This window comes from Rana temporaria, chromosome 1 (genome assembly GCF_905171775.1).
Source record: "Rana temporaria chromosome 1, aRanTem1.1, whole genome shotgun sequence".
Lineage (NCBI taxonomy): Eukaryota > Metazoa > Chordata > Amphibia > Anura > Ranidae > Rana > Rana temporaria.
In genome coordinates, this window is record NC_053489.1 from 220,335,899 (window position 1) to 220,351,819 (window position 15,921).

Sequence of the window (15,921 nt, forward strand, 5' to 3'; positions counted from 1 at the left end):
AACCCAAGTGTAGCTGCAGGGGACTGTAATATAAACTAGAAAATACAGCAAAATTAATCAAATTAGTTGAGGATTAATTGCCATGAATCAAATCTTCATGGTCAACAAATATCCCCAAAGTTAGGGATAAACATAGCCTCCAATGCCTACCTGTATATAAATATAGTATTATATCAACACAAGGTGGGGCGCTGACTAAACTGCCAAGATGCACAAAATTGTTGGTACTGGCAGAAAGGTACAAATCTGAAAGTACAAATTATGATAAATTGTTGTTAATATATAAGAGGGTAATAGTATACCACTTATATAAAAAAACTAAATAGCTTACCAAACAGGTATTCAATGCAAGAAAGTCCTGCCATCAAATGCCTGGAAGGCGATCAGACTTAGCCCTGTAGCGTTCTATATATACAACGCCTGAGATAAATAACAAAGGTAAAAATCAAATGAATAAGGAAAGTACAATAAATAATTAAGATGATGAAATCAAGTGGAAAATAGTGTGCAGCAAGTGAAGGTTACCTTCAGTAAAAAGAGAATCCAGTAAGCGCCCCACCGGCAAGCCAGCAAATGAAGCTGGCTGAGCCGGTTTAAATAGTCCCCCACGCCACTCAGCGTCTGACGTCACTGAGCGGCGAACCTGATGTGCGCCTACAAATCCCATCCTGCCTAGCGGCGAAACATCCACAAGGACGTGACGCAGCCAAGGCGGTTGGGACCAACCCCACCAATGGAGGCGGACACAACAGTGGCAGATGGCAATAGGAAGATGATTTCTGCTGCAGAGGCGTGGCTACAGGGTGGGCCAAGTGTCTAAGACAACACGGCCCTTGGGTGTCCATGCAGCCACAGGCTGAAGTCCCGATAGAGACCCAGTACACCGCAGTAACCAGAGACAAGGACCGGGGGAGGCGGACACATAGCACCCAAAGCAATCTAGTGAGGCCATCATAGAAGGTACAATTGGAACCCAAAATATTCGGTCATCAGGGGAGAACCAGCCTATAAAAAATGTATATATTTAAGAATAATAATAAACAAAGGGCAGAAAAATTAACATACAATTGTCAAAAAACAAATAATTGATAAGGTAAAACAATAATGATAAATAAACAGGACTAGAAGATAAATAAAAAAGAGAGGTAATAGTTGATCATACAAAAATAATTAAAAAGCAACCACTCAATAAGTAGTATAAATGGGAGGAAAAAATAAGATTTATCCAAGTGTATCCAAAGAATGTAAATATGGATCAGTAATTGGAGATAAGCTCAAAACAACAGATGAGGGTGAAGCAAAGCAATAGAAAAAAGACCATTAGAGGACCACAGAAAGCAAGTAAAATTAACTAGCAGGATAAATCATAGAAAGGACTTATAACTAATGTATTTGTTGAGCCCTGGATATCTAACCATATCTAACCATGAGGATGCAAGTACTTGTCAACTAGAGCACTGGCATTTTCTGTCAATCCCTGACAACCGGACACAATCGGACGGCCAGGAGGATGGACCAAGGATTTGTGTACTTTTGGTAAAGAATGAAAAGTAGGTATTTTGGGATCCTTGACATTTAAATAATTCCATGTAGACTGGTCAATGGTACCATCCTGATAGGCCTTATAGATAATGTCATAATATTCCTGAGTAAAATTATCCACCAATGTCTTTGAAATAGGACGATACCATAACCTGTTGTCAAGGATGTCAAGGCACATGCTTTCATACGCCCCGACATCCATGACAACAACATTGCCCCCCTTATCGGCTGGCTTAATAACCATGCCCGGGTGAGCTTGGAGATCCCCAAGCGCTTTACAAAAGCCCAGAGATTAGGGTTAGCATTAAGTAAGGGAAGATCACGTGATTTTGGCTAGAAAGAGGTTGGTGGGGGGAAGGACACCCCCGAAACGACAACCCCATATACGGGTAAGTCAAGGGGGTCGTCTGAATCATCTGTGTGTCCCTCCTCCCAAAGGAGCATAAGATCATCCATTGCCTGAAGTTCAGCTTCAGAGAAATCAAGAGGAGGAAAATCAACAAATTCACAAGAAGGAGGTCGATCATAGATGACCTTAAATAGCAAACGCCTACAAAAAGATGTATGTCTTTAACAAGTTGAAACCTATCAATATTGGTGGAGGGACAAAAAGTAAGACCCAATTTGAGCACATACAGTATATTTGATCGTCAGTTAAGTATACAGAAGATACATTATTATTTCTAATCCTGGATGGTCAGGTGTGGTGGTGTGTCCAACTGGACTTGAACTGTCTCCGTCGGGTGCAATCTTAGTGTCTATGGACTGTGCATGTGGAAACATGGTGGTTAGTGAAGATTCGCTACCCCTTTGATGAACCGTGGAAGAAGATAGATTCAGTGTAGTAGTGGATGTAGAGAGTGGTGGTAAGATAGAACTGGAAACAACAGAGGATCTAATAGGCATAGGTGTAGAGGTGTGAGTATTGGTGAGTGTGTTACGAACCACTGATGGCCGACGGGTAGAATTGGGTCCAACAGTGCGGTGATGAGAATCCGATGAAGTGGTAGTGTGGTCACCTTTATGTTTTTTTGGGAACATATCCTGAGAGAGTTCCCTGTACATAGTAGAAGTACTGAAAGAAAAGGAGGAGAAACAATATTAGGTGCTTCATTTAGAGTTTTAGGAATATTGGAAGAAGGAGATTTTTGGTTGTAAATCTCTCCTGTGAGGGTTGGTTCCACCTGTAGGCATACCCATTCTCATGAGCAGATTTATCTCTTTGAAATTTTGCATCTTTGTTATTTATAATTGTCAGAGTGTATTCTTCCAGACGCACCTTTAGGTCTTTTTCCCGAGTGATGAATCTGGGGGAAGTTTAAATCAAAATGTAATCCTGATACCAACTCGAAATTTGTAGATCTAGGATCTCAAGCTCCTTTTCATATTGATCAGATAAAATTGAGATCACCTGAAAGAGCAAGATTGGAGGTTAGTCTCCCAAGAGGTTTTGAGAGCGTCATTAAGCTTCCTTACATTAGGAAAAATTTGAATCCTCAAACCCCATTGCACAATTTGATTAGTTCTTCGGAATTTGAGTACTTCGAAAAGTAAAGCTTGTGCCAATAAACTCTAACCTTCTTTTCGAGAAGGCGTTGTAGCCGCATGAATGCAAGATTTAAATCTGCATCAGTCATTTTCTCATTGTTGTGTGATAATCTAATCTTGGTCATCAGTCCATTCCAAGCATCCCCACAAAAATCAACCATGATGCCCAAAACCAACAAACCCCCTCCCCCCCCAAAGTAAACACAAATAATTATAAATGGAAAAAAAGAGAAAAAAGAAAATAGAGAAACAAAATAATTATAAAAAACAGAAAAATATAATAGTATTATGCAAATATCCAGTATTGTATATAAGAATGCAAGTTTATCCAGAGAGGGACCACCAAAACACCTATTATGGTGTATTGAAATACCTAATAAAAAGATAGTTCACACAATTATCCAGTCAGGCATTTTGAAATTGATCTGTGCATGATTGGATACTTAAACAATAACCCAATTTTTGTGTTAACATTCTCACATCCTTTACTCACACAGCCTCCTTTTAACATTTCAGGATCTAATTTTTTTTTTACCCAAGATTCATCAGTTTTTCAAATTGAATTCTGTGTGAAACCGGGTAAATCTTAGGTGAAAGTTGTATTAATCTTAGGTCAAAATGCTGATAAATAGACCAGTTAATGTAAATTACTGCCCACTTATTTTCTTTTTTTAATCAGACAAAATGCCCTGCTCTCAAATGACTGGGCACTATGTTAAATTTAGTGGGTGTCTGAGCGATAAAATGGGGCTCAGACTGTATGATTTATTCTGAATTCGCCTCTGTTCTGGCAGTGGCTGTGCCTGATAACATTTTCCCACTGTTGCCTGTGGGTGGCGATACCCCCACAGGTCAGGGTTGGAACATGGGCAAGCCATAGGTCGTTGAGTGTTTTTTCTCGAGAGCAGCCCAGTGGGAGTGGTGCCCCGCTGTGCATGACAGAAAGGGATAATTAAGGGGCAGACGCCATTTTTGGGGGTCCTTCGCCTTGTGGTCCTCCTGGTACGTGGTATGTGTTTGATTTCCAGCCCCGGGACCACGTTGGCCCAAGGCTGCATCTCTGTTAGTAGGCCCAGTTATGCTGGCTGGGGCCTATGAATCAAGAGGGATCCTAAGCTGTCCATTTAAGAGAAGAGAATACTTAATGAAGGAAACCAGGGGAGGACCTGCCCTGGAGGAGACCAAGCGGAAAGCTTATGTCTCGGGAGAAGCCTGTTGACCTTATTAAGGAGGGATCCACAACTCAAGTTGTCCTACAGTTCGCCGCTTTGGCTTAAAGGCTCTTTAAACTGTACGGCTGGAAGTTCGGGCATTATATCTTATGGCAGAGGATTCCGGGCTGTTCAATTTGTTCTCAATCAGTCTGTGGCAGAGACTGTTATCGAACTGGTTTGTGCATCATTCCGTCTGCTAGGCCAGCTGAGAGAGGTCTATCCGGGTGAGCAATACCCACTCAAGAGGGAGTGGTAAATGACTGTGGAGTTTAGAGGATTTTTCCCCCCAGTGATCTGTACCGTGTACCTGAACCTTCCCTTCCCCTTCATCCTTCTATCTTCTTCCTTCTACCTTCTACACAAGTTTTGAGCAAAAGAATAAAACCCGACAGTTAGAGGTTTTACATCTTGTGTGGACCTTGGAATTCTTTCAGACTTTCTTTCCCTAGACGACAAATGTTGAGGTAACGTGCAGGCCCAAAAACGAATCAACAGCTCCTACGGGTGTAGTGCTACATATATACAAACTTTCCTAGCATTAACAACATTTCAGAGTGAGCATAATCATGTATAATATCAATAAATAACTCACATTCTCACAGCATCAGTACATACTGTATTTACAATATTATTCTAACATTGACAGTCCTACCAGCCAAAAGAAAAAAAACAGCACTATTTTTCTTTAAAGATCACCTACGGTATACTGAGATAATACAGTGGCTACCATTATTGATCTCCTTCTGAAATGTTTTTTAGCTGGCAGTCATGCTAACCAATTGCTTCAGTTGTTTCTGGGTAACTGAAGCCTCGTACACACGACCGGTTTCCTCTGCAAAAAAATATCTCCCAGCAAGTTTCTTGCTGGTTTTTGCCGAGAAACTCGGTCGTGTGTACGAGGCCTGACTGGGAACAAGTGTGCAGATCAGAAGTGAAGTCAGAACTCCTAAAGTGTATGCGAAGAGCAATAATTTTAGATAAAGTGTAGGGAAGAATTTTTATTGCTGTTTGTGTACCCTGTAGGGATATTATTTCCTCTATTTCTCCTGGTGACCTTTGTTACCAAGAAAGAAAGTAAGGGGGGACTAAATGGTTTTAAACTTGTTTTGTTGCGTATGTACAAAGAAAATGAACATACAATCGCAAAGCAATATTTCTGGACTTACATCAAACATGTAACAGGATTGTTTTACAGGATAACAGCAGATCAAATACCAAAAATTGGATAAAGCATCAGGGACAAACAAGCCTTGCTTGAATGAATGTGCACCACCTACACATGTGATTGACAAATGAAAATGCCCAAAAGAATCAAAAAGAGAAAGAAAAAATCTGACATAAATACAAAAGAACAAGTCAAGTCATTACTGTTTTCACCCGTATTCTGAACAAAATAAAAAAGGAAGAATTATTATAGACCAAGCTGTTTGTCCTGTGGTTTTTGCATGGTTTATAAACTAAATTGCAGTAAGGTACAGGGGCATTCTAAGGCAAGCGATTATTAATCAGTAGGAGAAGAGAACCACTGGTGTCCCGACTGTCCAGTCAGGCACCCCAAATCTTAATTTTTTTTTTCCTAGGCATGCTTTGGTTAGGTTAGGTTATGCAAAGGTAGGTTTTGATGAATCAATCTCTTTTATATGTCAATGTGAAGGGGTTCTGTATGTATCCATTTGCAGTGCCACCATTTTCCTGGCGAGGAGAATTCACAAAAAGTGTATGGCACTAATATCTAAATCTTCAAAAATGCCCACTAAATGCCATTTGGGATTGCAGATGTTGGTAAACTCAAAGGTGGAGGAAATAAAGGCAGTAATCCAAGTAGGGCTGTGGAAATTAACTATTAATTCTCTCGATTAATCTTACATTTTTTTGATCGATCAAATTTTTTTTGATCGATCAAAATTCTTTTGATTGGTACTCACCTCTCCGCCGGCTTCCGGGCCTTCAGGGAGTTCCGTCGGAGATCCGGTGACATCATGGACACCAGCGGGGCTTGCCGTGTCCATCTGAATGGCTCCTTTGCTGTGCCTTTATATCTGCATGCCGGCGGAACCTTACTATCTGCCACACGCAAGGGCTGTTACACTTCCCTCTATCAACCTGGGATTCTACAGCCATCCTCTGGGAGTTGTGATAGTTCCCTTCACGGGACATCTACATGCCAACGGACTGATGTTAACCCCTCCTCTTCTGGATTCAGCAGTGGCATCGTTGTACACATTTTTATACCAGTATCATACTTAGCTACATGTTTTTATGACTGCTTTTGCTACCGTTTGGTATTACTTGCACCATTTTTACAGTTTATGTAGCTACATCGACTTTATCTCCAGTGCAATATTTATTTTGTTACCTACTTGAAGACTATAAAAGATTTAATGCTATTCCCATCGAACGCTGCCTTTGTGTGTTTTTTGTATCCTGCTATCCATTTTTCCAGTGGTTGGTAACTGCATTGGGAATCAGCCTGCAAGAAGATCAGCTAAAAGTAGTTGGATCTGTATGTGTGTTATAATTAATCGAAATTAGTCGATTAATCGATAAAAAAAAAAACGATTAATCGAACACAAACATTTTGATCAGTAACAGCCCTAAATCCAAGACCAGAAGGGTTTGACCTTGCCACAATTTCAGACCATATGAAGAAAATCTCCAGGTTCTTTAGAACTCTGTGACAGGTGGGTATGTCCCTTTTATGCATTTGAAATAATCATTGTGGGGTGCAGTATGTTTCTATGCAAGTACCCAATTTAAACAAGCTTGTCTCTGTCAAACTGTATCAAGGTAGGAGTTAAAAAAAAAACTGCTGAGATATCTGGCATGTTGGTTTGCCAACATACTTTAAAAAGCATAGGGTAAAAAAACTTCTGTGCTGCAGGAGCATCCCAGCCCCTCTTTTTCTTACCTGAGCCTGATCCAATCCAGTGATGTGCACGGGAGCAGCAGCTCTCGCAGTTGTCTCTCTCTTCATTGGGCAGATTGATAGCAACAGCAGTCATTGGCTCCCACTGCTGTCAATCGAATTCCGTGATTAGAGAACGGGGGGCGGAGTTGAATCACCTTGTCTGTGTTAATAGACGCAGACTGGGAAGCTCGAGAACGAGCAGGCACAGGTGCCCCCAGGGAAAGTGTCTTTCCTTATGGGCACTCACCAAAGAGAAGGGGTCTGGAGGGGGACCCCAGAAAAGGAGGATTGGGGCTGCTCTGTGCAAAACTATTGCACAGAGCAGGTAAGTATGACGTGTTTGTTATTTTGGTCTAAAAAAAAAGTTTATGATCACTTTAAGGTGTGCTGAGTCTGAAACTAAAGGCAAGAACACACATCCAATATTTTTTAGCTGTCACCCGGAAAAAAAAGCGGGACATGGACATTATCTAAAGGGGACAAATGTTCCAGTGAGAACTGTCTTTATGTGGAATTCTTCTTATTGTTGAGTTGAGGGGTTCTCATTTCCTGTGCATCTTTAGGACAAGAAGTAAAGACATATATTCCCAGCAGGACATAGATATGTAGCGCCCCCTGGGTCTACTGGGACAAGGAGGTACCTCCAGAGGCAGGGGGCAAGCTAATATTCACCCCAGGGCTGAGTCCATGGCTATAATGGGAAGTTAGAGCAGAATTTGGGTGCCAGTCACTTTAAGTATTTTCAATACTTTAATGAGGAACTTGAAATAAGTAGTAAGAGAGAGGGTTAGGGGAGGTTTCAGATACCATTTGCAGATCACTTACAGACTCCTTGAATCCAAAGGTAAAACAGCTTTGTCTTTTGTCTCTGACTACCTGGATAGGCCAAAATAATTCACAAAAATGTAGGCAATGGTGACTCATCCAAAGCAGTCAAAGTTAGGTGACAAGAGGCAATCCTGCATTAGTCACACTAACCAGATCATCTTATCCGATTTGATGGTGGTCATAGATATAATATTAAATACTACCATCTGCATTCCTCTAAATTAGTACTGCATATCAAAAATTGGGAGAGAAAAAAAGAATTGGTCAAAAAGGAATACGGATAAATATGACTGCAATTTATTAATTATCCACATAAAAAACACATTAATAACACAAAAAGTGCCAGTATCTCCACAGCACTAATAAAATTAGACGTTAGTCTAAACAAGGACAAGTGGCCACCACAATCATACACACAGCTTACATACACCTGCAGGAATCAAAGAACTGGGGCATGATAAAGAATATATAAATCACAGGGCTAGATTGAGGATAGTATAGCTGCAAAAAAATCTGTGAAGCTAGATACAGTTCCAATCAATTCTATCACCAGTTCATAGAGGACAAATTCCACATGGAGATGAAGTAGATAGAACTACAATTCAATAGTAGACAGCAGCAAGTAAGTCATTGGAAACACTGCTAGTTTGGCAGTGATAGGTGTGATTACCATATAATGGGATCTGTTTGAACCAAGCAAGGATTGCTGTAGAGGCTGCAATCAGCAAGATGTACCATACTTCGGTACAGTTGAAAAACCAGATCACAATATCAAAAACTGCTTATTGCTTAGATCTTACCACCCTTGGAAAGTAGTCAGTATCTGTAGATTTCAGAGATTCCTCTGGTTACAGAGGCCGGCGTTTTTTTGCAGATTCCTTCAGTGGTATGGTGGGAGGTGCGCCCTCAGATCAGGTCCTCTGCATACCAAGGCCAGACCATTCAGTTCCAGGGTGAATAGATGCCTTTGTAATGTCTTTGAATGCCAGTAGATGGCAGTGTAGATAGGCAATAAGAAGTCAGCATGCAGTTTTAAATACTTGCTGTGTGTCTCAAAGTGATGTCCGTGCAGTGGTGTATGCTGCAGTAAAAATAGATTCTTAAGTTGGGAGAGAAGGCCCCCAGTAAAAATATAATCAAGTGGCTGTAGTGGTGGTCAGTCCTGCTTCATCGCTGATAAGCGTGATGCTTACATGTTTCGATCCTAACAGATCTTCATCGGAGCATGGCTGTGTGTATGATTGTGGTGGCCACTTGTCCTTGTTTAGACTAACGTCTAATTTTATTAGTGCTGTGGAGATACTGGCACTTTTTGTGTTATTAATGTGTTTTTTATGTGGATAATTAATAAATTGCAGTCATATTTATCCGTATTCCTTTTTGACCAATTCTTTTTTTCTCTCCCAATTTTTGATACCTGGATAGGCCTCTCACACAGACCTAGCAGGCGTTAGAACTCCTGGATAAGCCTCTCTCACAGACTTAACAGCCAGTAGCACTCTTGGATAAGCCTCTCTCACAGACTTAAAGCGTTAGTAAAGCAATTTTTTTTTCCTTTAAAATAACAAACATGTGATACTTTCCTCCACTGTGCAGTTCGTTTTGCACAGAGTGGCCCCGATCCACGTCTTCTGGGGTCCCTCGGCGGCTGTCTCTGTCCTCCCCGCAAGTAATGACCCCAGTCATGCGAGAGCTCGCAAGGTGGTGAGTAATTGCGGGCGTGCTCCCGTGATACAGCAAGTGGCCATAGCCACTCACTGTATCACTTGGCCCCGCCCCTCGTCGCGCCGTATCACTGGATGTGATTGACAGCAGCGCCAGCCAATGGCTGCGCTGCTCTCAATCCATCCGCTCTAGCCAATCAGCGGCCAGGCTGAGCTGCGAAGAGGATCTCGGGACCGCGCGGGACTTTCGAGGGGTCAGGTAAGTATAACGGGGGCTCGAAGGGGGCTGGCAGCATCCGATGTTTTTTCACCTTAATGCATAGATTGCATTAAGGTGAAAAAAATGTTTTCTTTACAACTCCTTTAACATCCAGTAGCACTCTTGGATACGCCTCTCTCACAGACTTAGCAGCCAGGAGCTAGTTACCACGATTTAGATTGTAGAATAGGATTCAGCTTTACAGTGTCAGAACCTTTAAGTCATCCGACAACACTGTAAGGGTAGTTCAGATATTGGTGCTTCCTCCAAACGAGTCACCAGGCCCTCCTGAGAGACCAGCCTTCATCCTGGGTCTTTCCACAAAGGTCTTCCCCTGGATTTTCTCAGCTTGGCTCGGCTTCTTCCACGCAGGCAAGAGGACATATTTTTTTTTTACTAGTAATGGTGGCAATCAGCGATTCTCTGCCCATCGCCGCTGCTGCCCACCTCACAGCTTTACTCTTCAGGCCCCCGGCTATTACCGCCAGGAAAGGCAAGGACATAAGCAGGCAGGCGGCTGGCCGGGACTTGAGCCAAGGCAGAAGAACATGCAAGCAGAACTGAATGTACATGCACCTGAAACTGAAGAAATATTCCCTCCGCTCCGACCTACACATGATCATCAGAAAGGGGCACAGATAATGGAAAAAAAATACACTCCCCTCAGCTAGTAAGAGCGGCAGAGCGGGGGTGTGCAATTCTGAATTTTAGATCTTTTTTATTCTGCACTGACTGTCTTTGAAATTTCCCCAGCTCCTGTTTAAATCCAATCCAGGGACAAAACCGGGGACAGACTTGGTCCGGGGACATTGTCCTCCACCCAGGGATGTCTGTTCACCCTAGGCAAGACAGCCTAAGGACCACCACAGGATTAGTAGGCCCCCGACATGCTTCTGGGCCTACTTGTAGAAGCATATCCTCATGCTAGGAGCGGAGGGCCCCGAGGTAATGAATGACAAGAGCACATGGCTCTGCCCAATAAATACCCCTTCCCAGAATGCACAGCGGCAGGAACCTCCTACTGGGCTGTTCTGGAAAAAGAATATTAATTACAGCTCAACCTAGTTTTAATTCTCATACTGGCCTGTGGTACCAGTGACACCTACTGGCACCAGTGAGAAATGCACAACTCAGTCAAGTTTAGAATAGAACCAATCTATATATATAAAACTCAACGTGTGTGTGTGTATGTATGTTCCAGCATCACGTCCAAACGGCTAAAGATATTAACATGAAACTTGGCACACATGTTACTTATATGTCAGCAACAAACATAGGATAGGTGGTTTAACCCTTACCCACCCCCATTTGCCATGGTCAGGGTTTTCCTTTAAAGTCCCATTCAACTCTATGGGAAATACATGTTACTTCATAACTTCCAAACGGCTGTAGATATTTCGATAACACTTGGTCACATGTTACTTTTATGTCCACTTAAACTATAGGATAGTTAATTTATCCCTTAACTACCCCCATTTGTGAGGGTCGGGGTTTTTGTTTAAAGTCCCATGCAAATCAATGGGAAATGTATGTTCCCACATAACTTCTGTACGCCTGGAGATATTTCAATAATACCTGGTACACATATTACTTATATGCCAAATAAAAATATATGACAGTTAAATTAACCCTTACCTACACCCTTATATAAAAGATGGGTATATTTATATTACTATGATTTTCCTCCCCAAAAGGTTAAGATAGGAAGACCGGGTAACGCCGGGTATTGAGCTAGTTAACTATACAATCAAATCTGAGCTGTTTACAGTTCAGCCAAACAAAATTTACACTATTACCCCAATTTTACGAACAGGGGGGCACAGACACAAAAAAATAAATTAATTTTAACCTTTCCTATTGCGTCAAAAGCACTTGTAAAGTGCTAAAATCATTGATTTAGGGAAAGAAGCATTTAATGCTAGAAAAGATAAACTAAGACATACTTTGTCATTGCAGGTTTCTGTATTGTGCCTTGTTCCCACTTCTTTACAATGTAGATGACTGCCTGCACATTACAGGCTAACATAATACAGACACATTGACTGCAGACATCTGATAATTTAGCGGTTGCTGTGATATGGACCGTGTTTGCTGTGTAATTCTACAATTTCTTGGGATAGAAATGAAAATGACATATTTTAGCAAGGAATGGCTACTCCCTACAAATTAGTGCCTATAAAGCAATGTGGTGTGGAACAGATTTAAATTAGAAAGCAAAGCCGCTTATTTTCTTGGAGGCTAAGTAGCAAGACATATTTAGCATCGGGTATATAGTACTTTATATCTTGCATATTCCTACTTACATAAAAGACGTAAATGCTAACGTTTGTCTTTTAACTGGTTGTGGTTATAAATTATAGTATATAAAATAAATCAGGAAGGCGGGGCAGATTCTATATACAAACCATGGTGTTTTCACACATACTGCAATGATTTAATGTTAATGTCAGTGCAAACTTGAGCGCTAAAAACGAATTACCGTATTTGCTGGCGCATAAGGCGACTGGGCGTATAAGACGACCCCCTAATTTTCCAGCTAAAATTATGGTTTTGGGATATACTCGCCGTATAAGACGACCCACTTCCCCCCCCCTCACTGTGCCATTGCCTCACCTCACTGTACCATTGCCTCATCTCACCTCACTGTGCCATTGCCTCACCTCACCTCACTGTGCCATTGCCTCACCTCACCTCACTGTGCCATTGCCTCACCTCACCTCACTGTGCCATTGCCTCACCTCACTGTGCCATTGCCTCACCTCACTGTGCCATTACCTCACGGTGCCATTACCTCACTGTGCCATTACCTCACTGTGCCATTGCCTCACTGTGCCATTGCCTCACCTCAATTCGCCGATCTTCATTATGCCTGGCAGAGTGAGTCAGACTGCGGGCATTCATTTTTTAAAAGCCGCTCCTGTTTCTCGTGCTGTTCCGTGATAGGTGGAACACTCAGTTTCCCAGAAGAGCCTGTGTTCAGTGTTCCGCCTATCACGGACATCCTCTCGTCCGAGGCCGAGACAATGTCCGTGATAGGCGGAACACTAAACACAGGCTCTTCTGGGAAACTGAGTGTTCCACCTATCACGGAACAGCACGAGGAGGGGCCTGGCTTTTAAAAAATGGACGCCCGCAGTCTGCATCCGACGTATAAGACGACTCCCCTTTTTTGAGCCATATTTTTAAGTGTAAAAGGTCGTCTTATATGCCGGCAAATACGGTATTTGTGTAAAAGAGGACTCCTGGCAAAATGCTAAATTCAGTAAATGTGAAAATCTATTTACTCATGTCTATTTTTTGCTTTCATATGCAATGTACTAAAGAAAAATCAATATTCTATAAAACTTTTATTGCAATCTATGAGGTGCAATGCCCACTTTAGTTGTTTCTGGACAACAAAGCAATTAGACATAATGCAATTCCATTCCACAGTGAATAATGATATTAATAATAATAGTGACTAACCCCTTCATCACCAGGGTCAAAACAAACCAAACACCCAAGTCCATTTTTGCAACTTTGACATGTGCTAGGATAACTGTACATATCATCTCAAATACTTAGTGTATCCAGGTGGATTAGAAGAATGTCAAATGCAGGTCAGGAGGATGTCAAAAGCATCTGCTAAAGATCTCAGATGCATTTTAGAGGTCACCTAAAGAGATTGTGTACATTCACCTTGTAAAACAACCCAATCAGTTTCAAATAAAAATGAAGGGAAAAGCATTTGTGTAAAGGTTTGAGGTCACATTTCCTCTGTTCTCAGCTGTATAAGAGCTGGAGGAAGAAAAAAAGCAGTACACTGAGCTTGCCAGTGAATTGCTGTGCAGCGAGGGGGTGTGTCAGGACATCATTGGAGGAGAGCAAACTGAGTTCCCAGCATACCTAGAGAACTGGTCACAGTGTGTTCTCCTGCTTAGTGTGGTCAGTTTTTAATAGGAAAGCAGAGAGACTGTCAGGAACACCAGGGATTTCACATAAAGGAAGAAATACAAAGAGAACAGGAAATGTTCATGATACAGCAGGCACATATCAGGGTCAGGAACCAAGGGAACACAATAGAAGTACACAGGGCACAGGCAACAGCTGAAGACCAGTCAGCATTTAAGCACAGGCAAGAGAATCCTTAAATAGTCCATTTTCCGCCAACACATGCACTGTTTGCTGATTGCCATTCTGCAGAGATTTATGTGCATGCGCATTTCTATTAGCCAGACGTCTCACAGGAATTCCCTGACACTAAAGTTGTGGACCACAGTGTCTGAGATATGGTCCTCTTGATGCTCAACTGACGCCTGGGGGATTTTATTAAATCATGCTGGCTTAACCCCCGGAGGTTAGCCTTTTGGCAAGCAGCCCCCCTCTTTTTATGGTGATGGTTTCTCACTCCTAGGCGGTGGTGGAGCAGTGGATGGACTTTAGTCCATGAACCGCATAAACATTTTCATGAGTGTCTATTTCTATAGAATATGAAAGCTGGGCTTTATGCATTGAGTGGATTGTTAGATGCACATGACACTTTGGTGGATAATTGTGATTTTGTTTCATTGCACAATATCACTTTACATATTTAAAGAGATAGCTTTACACTTTGAAAGAGATAGCACATTATTCATCATTGTTATTTAGTATTTATGATGTAGTGAGAATTATTGCATAGTGATATTTTTGTTGTATTTAAAGAGACAGCGCACTATTTTTGTTATTTATTTTTTTTATAAGTTGTGCATAGTAATCAACCAGCTTCTAACTTCAGCTTGTTCAATTAAGCTTTGGCAATTTAACCTAGAACCTGATTTCTTTGCAGAGCTGCACCAGATTTTGCACTCTCCAGTTTTAGTAAATAACCCCCTTTATTTCTATAATTTATTAGAACAAATGTAGAGAATGTACAGGTACATCCTTTTTCAACAAAGACCCCCTTGCTTTTCAATGCATTTGTTCCAGCATTCCACAAGCTTGTATATAACCTTGTTTTTAGTTTTAGTTTTTTCCCTCAAACATGTATGCACCGCTTCGTGCACATGTTGCACAGGTCTGTGGCAGGTCAATTACCTGCTAAAGCATCTGTAAGTGGACCAAACAGATGGTAATCGGAGGGAGCAATATCAGCATTTGTTAATACCTTGAAACCTAGTTTCTGAAGCATTTGAGTAGTGTGGACGGCAGCATGTGGGCGAGCATTGTCATGGAACAACAAAACACCTTTTGACAATAGTCCTCGCCACCTGCTGACCAGCCACTGTCGTTCCAGAGAATCACCATAATTGTACGTCGGCTCCTTTAAGACAAATAGCAGGTGAGTGCCGGCCGCTTGCTTGCGCCCGCTGCATAGCGGGGACCCATGCGCGTTTCCGGGGGCCGCGATGTCCGTTGGCCACCCACAATCACAGGAAAGAGAGCCAGAATGGGGATCTGTCAATGTAAACAGACAGATCACCGTACTGACAGGGGAGGAGAGAGAGATCTGCTGTTCCTATTGATTAGAAACAGCGATCCCTCTTCTCCTCCAGTTAGTCCTATCCCCCCACAGTTAGAAACACCTCCCAGTGAACACATTTAACGCCTTGATCGCCCCCTAGTGTTAACCTCTTCAATGCCAGTGACATTTACACAGTAATCAGTGCAGTCAATGATCCCAAAAAAGTGTCAAAAGTGTCCAAACGCATGGGCGTTTTGTTCTATACACCAGCGGAGATGTAGAGGCGCTTGGTATGTTGTGCCCGAAATGCGAGGGATTGGCAGTCCAGCTCCGACCTTTTGGCCGATGCTTCCAATGTGGGGAGTACTTGTTCAGGGTGGATCAACCCACCGGATCGCCCTGCGCCTATCGAGTGGATTGGATCACAGGCACCGTCACTTTGGAAGAAGTTACTTCCCGGCCTGTGTCCAGACCTACACCGTGCCGTGCCTGCTATGGTGAGTGACCTTAACAGAAATGTCACTATTGCAAGTATT